Source organism: Ambystoma mexicanum, chromosome 2q (genome assembly GCF_040938575.1).
Source record: "Ambystoma mexicanum isolate Mex_15411 chromosome 2q, UKY_AmexF1_1, whole genome shotgun sequence".
In the NCBI taxonomy this organism is placed as follows: Eukaryota; Metazoa; Chordata; class Amphibia; order Caudata; family Ambystomatidae; genus Ambystoma; species Ambystoma mexicanum.
In genome coordinates this window covers 481,803,400-481,812,279 of record NC_090924.1, presented here as the reverse complement: position 1 = coordinate 481,812,279, position 8,880 = coordinate 481,803,400, and positions in this window count along the sequence as shown.

Sequence of the window (8,880 nt, the reverse complement as noted above, 5' to 3'; positions counted from 1 at the left end):
CTCGATTTGCTGGAACCCTGTGTTGGCAACGTCCAATGCCACTGTGATGGCGTGATCTGACACCACCTCTCTTCCCTGGAACAGAGCAAGGATGTCCATCTTCTTATCTGTGGAAAGGTAGCTTCTTACTCTTTGTAGGTCAAACACTTAAGGTTTATTCTTAGTTACATCAAGATCTTACAATAGAGGACACCACTGGGTCCCATCACTCATGTAGGCCCAGCTCCAACTGGCATAGGCTGGAACCTTCACACACACTCACAGGACAACATTCTACAGCAAGACTCCAACATTCTCACACCTCATGCATTCACAGATAAGTCCTTTACAACATATCTCCCTCTCTTGCTTCAGACACACACACATAACAAATCTACTTCACAACACATCTCCTTTTCTCACGAAAACACAATGCACATTCACACAGCAACTTGCACCTTTTAAAGAGGGTGTGCTACTCTAAAAACATCCTGGGGTTGACCCCACAGCCAACCTAGAAACACTGATGGCTCAGGAGCAACCCAACCATCATCAAATGGAGGCGTGACCTCTCACTTCACCTCTGTGTAAATCACTATCCCACCTAGAATACATGGCGGTAGGCACTACCTCCCCATGACAACTTTCAGTGAACCCTCCCCCTTCTAATAAAGGGTTCTTGGCGTGACCTAACCATTACCACCTTGTAGAGGCGTGACTTCTTACTAAATATATTTGGAAACATACTACTCCCACGTATATATCTGAGTGCAGGCGTGACCTCACCCCCTTAACCATTGCTGATGCATGACCTCGTATAACATCTTCTTTGGGCATGACCCCTACTTCATATCACTCCTTTAATCTGACACCCAGATTCTCAATGTGGAAGGCACAACCCCCCTTTAAGTATATTAGGCACAACCTCAACTTAAACATTCAAAGGTATGCAACTCTTGCACATTTGCTGACATAATCACTTTGATCTCTCTGTCATCCTTGGTACATTTCAGATTACTTAGCGCTATACTTCCATCCTTACCAAGAATGATCTACGCCTTCAAATGATTACAATTTGGTTTGGTTTTACTAGGACTAAACAAAAACGTGCATGGTGAAAAGTCATGTTGTAGCGCTAAAAGATTTTGTTTTATTGCATAACATAAACCCTGCAATGCCTCAAAAAGAATTACCTCTAGCCCACTTACACTGGCTCAAACATCTTGCCGTACCAGGCATACATCACGCACATACAATTGTATAGAAAGACAATAACTAATTTCTATAAAGTCCATGAATGTCCATTAGTAATCTACAGATACCTGCAAAGCCTCAAAATCATTATCACTAACTCACACACACAGGTTCTTCCATTTCGCCACTCCTGGCATACTTCATGCTCTTCACTTAAACACACTTACCACAATGACTGTATTTCTAAAAAGTCCATCCAAGTCCATAGATGCCTGCAAATCCTTAAAAGGTTATATCCTTTATTGCAGCATACGTTTGTATTTGTATTTTGTATTTTATTTATAACGCGCAAACCAACAGGCCCGGAGGCATCAGGGCGCAATTTGTACAAGGTTACAGATATGCAGGTATAACAGAGAATCATTAAACATTTACACATGGGTAACAAAGGATCATTATATACATTTACAAGAGGATCTTATATACATATGTACAGTAGTTTCAGTGCCGATAGGTGATAGTAGCGGTCGGCAAGTCAGGGTAGGTCAGGAAGAAGCGCGAAGCCGGCCTTAAAGCTGGTTGAAAAGCCAAGATCTAGTATTGGCTTTGAAGGTATTGAAAGAGTCTTCCGCTCTAATTGAAACAGGGAGGGAGTTCCATAACTTGGAAGCTAAGACGGGGAAACTTGAGCCCCCTGCTTTTTGCAATTTAAATCTGGGGATCGCTAGACAGTGGGATTGGGCTGTTCTTAGAGGTCGGGAGGTAGAGTGGCGCGATAGTCGACTACCAAGGTAGATCGGGGCTTTGTTGGCTAGGCATTTGTGCGTAAGCCCGAGTGTTTTGAGAGAAATTCTCTGTTTGACAGGTAGCCAATTTAACTTACTTCTGGTTTCTGTGATGTGGTGGTGTTGGGGAATGTTTAAAGCGGCACGAATGGCGTTGTTTTGTGTCGTTTGAAGTCTGTTCAGGTTCTCTTGGCTGGTGCCAAGATAAAGAGCACTGCAGTAATCAATTTTAGCCATAATAAGGGTTCTCGCTAGCGTAACGCTGTTAGACGTAGTAAGGAATGGTCTGCAAGCTGCGATAAGTTTGCATGTGTATGCAGACGCAGATCTGACAGCATTGGTTTGTCGGGTTAATGAGAGTGTGGCATCAAGGTAGAAACCTAACGTTTTGGTATCTTTTGAGACACTAATGATATTACCATCTATGTTGAATGACTGATAGGACGGCTCTAGTCTGCTCAGGCGTTGTGCAGTGCCCAAGATCAGGAGCTCCGTCTTGTCATCATTCAAGCACAACTGATGTTGGGCCATCCAGGCTTGGATGACCAAGTAGACGTCGTTAAGGGCCTTGGTGTCACCTAGATAATCACCAGTGATGGGGATGAGTATCTGGGTGTCGTCCGCATAGTTGGTATAGGAGACACCCAGATAATCAAGCACATCAAAGAGTGGTTTCGTGAAAATGTTATAAAGTGTAGGTGACACACAAGATCCCTGAGGAACGCCGCAGTGAATCGGGGAAGGGTCCGCGGCTGCGGATGGGGCAAAGACTCTCATGGATCTGTTGCTCAGGAAAGATTTGATCCAAGCCGCAGCCGAGGAGGAGAAGTTGGCAGCTGAATGGAGGTGCTCGCACAGGATCTGATGGTTGACCAGATCGAATGCGGCTGAAAGGTCGAGAAGTAGTAGCAATGCTAGTTTGCCTTGATCCTTTAGAACCTCGATTTGAGTTTTAAGGTCTAATAATGCGGTCTCTGTCCCGTGTCTGGGGCGGAAACCAGATTGTCGTAGACCTAGCAAGTTATTAGTTTCCAAGTAATTTTGGATCTGAAAGTATGCTGCACGGTCTAGGATCTTGAGCAGAAATGGTACAGTGGTGATAGGTCGGAAGTTAGTGGGAATGTTAGGGTCTAGGGAAGGTTTTTTAAGAGGTGGGATAACCCAAGCGTCCTTCAGATTGTCCGGGACAATACCTGTTTGAAAGGAAGAGTTAATGAAGGCCGTGATGAATGGGGCCAACTCATGCGCTGAGTCCTTGATAGTAGGGGCTGGGCACGGGTCACCTTGGCAGTTAGTTGGCTTAATTCTGAGAATTATATTTTCTACCTCTGCCACGGTAAGTGGAGAGAATGCGAATGGTGTGATATTGGTAGAGTCTGGCAAGGGGGCCTTAGTGAGGGAATGAACGTGGTTGTCGCGCTTCAGGCTGTCCTGTTTATCTTTGATTTTGTCTTGTAGTGTGGAGATTTTATTTAGTAAGGCTGCTTGGATGTTGGCACACCATTTACTATCTTTCACGCATGTGTCAGGGGGGACGACTGGAGTTTCAAGCTCTCTTAGGATTTTAAAGAGTTCCTTGGTGTTCGAGTCGGCATGTATAATGCGGTTGTTGAAAGATTCCTTTTTTGCCGTGATGATGGCATCTTTGTAGGAGAGTGAGGCTAGAAGTCATCATCAATTAATCACGTTAATCATCAATTCAGCCAACTACTTCAACATGCCGCTCTAGCACACACCTTACATGCATGACAATTCTAAACAGAACAGTGACATCTCATAAACCATGTAATACATTGTAAAAAACAAATTTTTAAACAAAAGGATACTGAAGACGTAATATCACCCAATAAGTTCATTTTCTTCTTCAGAATTATGCTCCATTAATGTGCACAGCACTTCACTGCTTTATATCACCTCTTGCAAAAAGAATATTCTTCTGTTCCCAAACAATTTCTCTATGCTCCTGACACTGTCCTGCTAGCCCCTTGTGGCTGCCATACAACTCCCAGCATCCCAGCATACCCTGACATGCTGCTCCGGGATCTCTTTGCTAGGCGCAGCTCCATTAAATGCACCAGCTGGTATGTGTCCTTTGTATTCCTATATTCACCATACCAAGGAACTGCCCAAGAACACAACGCCCAGAGCCTTTACAGGGCTATATGCGCTGGGCTATCTTTACTGTTCCCTGCTGAAGGGCGATTACACTTGCGTATGCAGCTCTTCATGCCCTTTTTAACACTTGAATCAGCGCTGGGACTATCTTTTCTTCCTGCTGTAACACTTGATGCTGTATCCACCCTTGCACTGGACTTTACTCCCCTTCATATTCACTATTGCTTTTTAGAGCCTACGCTGGGGAAACCTCTTTGTTCAGCAACCCCTTTGATACTTTTCTGGAGTGCCTCTTCTTCTTCACTGGTGCCCTGGGCAAGCGCTGGAGCCTTCTTTCACTACACTTCCCCCTGCATTTTGCCCCTGCTTATACTTCTCCACTTTGGGGCTTGCTTCACTCTTGGGGCATCAACACTCAACTTGTTTCCCTTTAATATCTCTTGCCCGTTTCAAACGCACATTCTTATGTTTTCTCAGTTAAAATATTGCGCAGGAGACATCTATTACCCCCCCATTTATTACTGCGCCTTTCTATGCTGGCATTTCTCTTGGGTTCTGCACAGGAGACTAACTAATGGGGTTCTGCATTTGTTAAGCTGGGTTTTTCCTTCCCCTGCATATCACACTGGGTGATTACTACCCTTACTTTGGGCTTTTCTTTCTCATCTTTGTTCCCTGGGTGATGGGACGTACTTGATTTCTTTGGGGGGGGGGCAGTGGTCCTCTTCTCATCTTGCTGCTCCCCCCCCCCCTCAGCAGACTGTTTCTTCTTTACTTTCAGCACACTTGCTCTTTGTTTCAGTTTTCCTCATCACCATTGTGGAAAGGTAGCTTCTTACTCTTTGTAGGTGAAACACTTAAGGTTTATTTTTAGTTACATCAAGATCTTACAATAGAGGACATCACTGGGTCCCATCACCCAGGTAGGCCCAGCTCCAACTGGCATAGGCAGGAACGTTCACACACACTCACAGGAAAACATTCTACAGCAAGACTCCAACATTCTCATATCTCATGCAGTCACAGATAAGCACTTTACAACAGTATTATCCGGGAGAAACTCCAGGATTGGTCCCAGTTTGTACCACAATTCCCTGTCGTACCTGGCCAGGATCGCCACCGTGTTGGCTGCCTTGATGGTGGACGTTGCAGTGTAAATCACCTTCTTCCCCATGACTTCCATCCTTTTCTCCTCGCTGTCCGCAGGGACCAAAGATGACGGGTTAGCCAATCGTTTCCTCGCGGCCGCCAACACCACTGAGTCTGGCAGTGGTTGCGACCTCAGGCACTTGGGTGCGGTGTCCAGCAGCCTATATTTCTTCTCCAGCCTATCCCACCTGGCTGGAGCTGTGCAGGGGTTCTTCATGAGGGCCAGTCCCTCTTCCCAAATATCTTCCAGATAAGGCACTGCCATGAGCATCTTCCTCTTGGCCTTCTTGGTTTCCTTGGGCACCAGCTGGAATAGCTCAGAGGCCTTGGCGATCAAGGAGTGGAAGGAACCCACCACATCCGGTGGGGACACCCTATGCAGGGCATCCATTCACTGTCCGCTGCGATGATGTCTTCGTCATCATCCGTCGTCGCGGCTGTCTCCATTTCTGTGCCCATGCCTGGGTTTGCTCGGGGAGTATGGGCCCGATGTGGGGGAGGAGGTTGATATGGGGGTGCCAAATGACGCTTCCTCTTCTTCGTAGGAGGCTGGTCGCAGAGCTGGGGGACCACAGGCACTGGCACCGTAGGCATACTCATCAGGACACCAAGGTGTGTAGAGTCAATAGGATACCCAAGGAAATGTCCCTCGGCTGAGAAGGCAGAACAGGAAAACTACGCACTGCGCCCTTGTCGCTGTCGTCCTCCTCGTCCTCGTGGACCGTATGTAAGGTCTCCTGATCCTCGTCATCTGTGGACAAGACCTCCATGGCTTGGGTGATGACCTGGGAGGGCTGCTTAGGGGCCACCTCGCCCCCCCTTTTTATCTCCTTGAGAGCTTTGAATCGGGACCTGGGCCGGTTTCACCCCTTCCGGCGTGCCTGCATACTTTGCCAAAGTCTCTGCAGTGGTGTTGTGCCTAGGGGGCAAGGACACTTTCTGGGCCATGGGAGCTACCCTCGTAGGATTAGTGCCCGTAGCTGCCATGGTAGTAGTAGCGGTCGACTGAGTCACTGATGAAGTCTTTGCCTGTGCCGGTTGAGCCTGCTTGAGCTTCTAACCTGTCCGCCACTTCTCAGATTTCTCCTGGTGCTTGGCCAGGGTAGATGTCTTCCTCTTTGAAGAGGAGCTTGATGGTAGGCTGGCAATGGAGGAGGAAGGGCATGCTGATTGCGCCCTATCCACTTTGGGACCTGCTTCAGGGGCGAACCAGGTCGTCTCGGGCTTGCGGATCTTGGCCTTTTCTTGGACCCCCATGGATGAGGCACCAGCCTACTATGCCTGTCCTTTGTCGTTTTCATAGCGAAACCGAGGTATAACTCGCACTCTAGTTACTTATGCTCCGGTTGCAGGCAGTAGAGGCATTGTAGGTGCTTGTCTTCCACAAACACATTCCGTAGCCCACATTTTGTGCAGGGCCTGAAGAGGGACCGTCCCTCCGCCTTCTTCTTCTCTGTCATGGTTGGAGGGTGCGAAGTAGAATCTTCGAAGGATCTTCACCGTTGAGGGGTGCAGAACTTCACCGAAAACGGGTCCCCGCTGTTGGGCAATGAAGAAAAGAGCACACAGGCTCTTTGAAACAAAACTTGAACTTTTTCAGTTGAAAAACACACAAATAAACAAATAGCTTGGAAAGCAACTCGAGGGCTCAAAACACTGAAGCGTGTGGTAAAAATCTAAAGATAGCTGCCGGTGGGGGAAGGAGGTTTAGGGAGAGGACTGTCATTGGATGGGGGCAGTATGACCCAGAGGACAGTGATTGGTTTAGAGGAGAAATACAGTTTTTAAGTGAAAGTGAAACTGTTTTTTCTTTAACCAAGGATTCCCAGCCTGACGACGGGGAATATTAATGAGCATGTAAATCCATGCAAGACCCCATGCTGGAGAAGGTGGTGTTACTCCCATGCCCCTCCTCCTCATAGAATTCCATTTTAACCAGGATCCATAACTCCTTAATTTTTCCCCTTAATTTGGATGCTAGTATGTCGTTCAGTTTAATCTTGAGAGAGCTAAAGCTATTTACTCTTCAGAAAGGTTGTTCATTATCTTCAATTCCTCTAACTCGGGTAAGCAGGCTTCTGAAGTCTCTTTATCAAGATATAGTAGGCCTCATTATGGTTCCGGCGGTAACCCTGCTGGTGCTACCGGTGGGATGCCGCCAGACCCGTAATAGATTACAGGTGCCTGACTTCCCAGTGCCACCGGGTTATTCCAAGTCCGGCGGCTGGGAAGTCAGGCGCCGGTAATTTCTTTAGTCCCCCTTCCCATAGAGTCCAATAGAACTCTATGGGAATGGGGACACAGTTGCACCAGCACCATTGCTAACGGTGCCGATGCTCCCCTGAAAACTCTGCCGGGCGGGAGGGCACCCGCCCGCAGAGTTGTAGTGTGCCAGTCCAGAAACAACGGACCGGCACATTTAGAATGAGGCCCATTGTCTCTTATAGTATGAAATGCTCCTTCTTTCGAATATTTTCTCCTTCTGTGAGGCTTCATGCCTATTGATTTGGGGCTAAAGCAGCATCAGTTTTGCTCCAGAGGCATATTTCCCTGGGCTTCCTTTATAAAGCAGAACCTAAACTATCCCTGTGGCATTCAGCAAGCATTCCTCTCTCAAACCTAGTTCCAGAGGGATTTAATCAAGCTATCTTGAAAAATATATTTGGCTGCCCCATAGGTGGGTTACATGGTTCAATCCCTGAGGAACTAAAGACACAGACACGAGGGGTGGTTAAATATTGTGTTTAATGTATATGTGTTTGTACTGTGAGTTATCTGTTTTCCAATGGACTGCACCATCAAGCCTGTCTCAGGGACCACCTAGAACCTTGGGTAACAAGAACAATAGACAGACCAACTCTGGCCTGAATGACTGGAGTGGACCTTACGGGAGAGAAATAACAGTTGGAGAAAGAAAGAGTAAGCAGGAAAAACAGATGTAGGGGCTCTGGGAAGCCGGGGTCTCAGGCAACCTGAGGGTTTAAGTGCCCTTTAAACAGGGCCGTGTATGCCAGGATCGGTTCGACAAACGGACAAGCCCAGATCAGGTGTGCAGCGTGGCCTGAGTGTCGTCTTGACCAATGGTGTATTTGGCCCACGCAGGAGCCAGACCAGGTGGACCCAAAAGAAAGACCCTTCCAAGGCCGTGGGAGTAGTTCGACCCAGTAGCCATCCGTAGCCTAAAAAGCTGTCGGCCACCCTAGGGATCAGACTGGGAGTGCCGGAAGAGCCACAAACCTAGACCGATTCAGCAGGGTTGCCTTGGAAGAAGCCATGGCCTGATGGGCATCTCAGTCAGGGTTGGCCAAAGAAGGAATAAGCTCTGGGTAGCATTGGGATAGCAGCCTGAGTGAAGATATGGCCGCCTGGGCTGGTTGAGCGGGCTGGCTTGAGCCCAGGCAAAGCATCCTGGGGTGGAGAAGACCAAAGCGCAAGGGTGAACAGGCAGCGCCAGAGAAGCTGACGCATGAATGGTAGGTGGGGTGTGACTGCCCCCCAGGACTGCACATGCGCAGTGCCAAAAGAGGGCATGCCCTGCCCCTTGCTCCAGTAGGAGTGTACTAATGCCCTTCCGACTGCATCAGTGACAGTGCACGGCACCACCTTGCCAATGGGGTGCCACATTGAAGGTGATAAGGGCCTCAGAACCTGTGGCGGT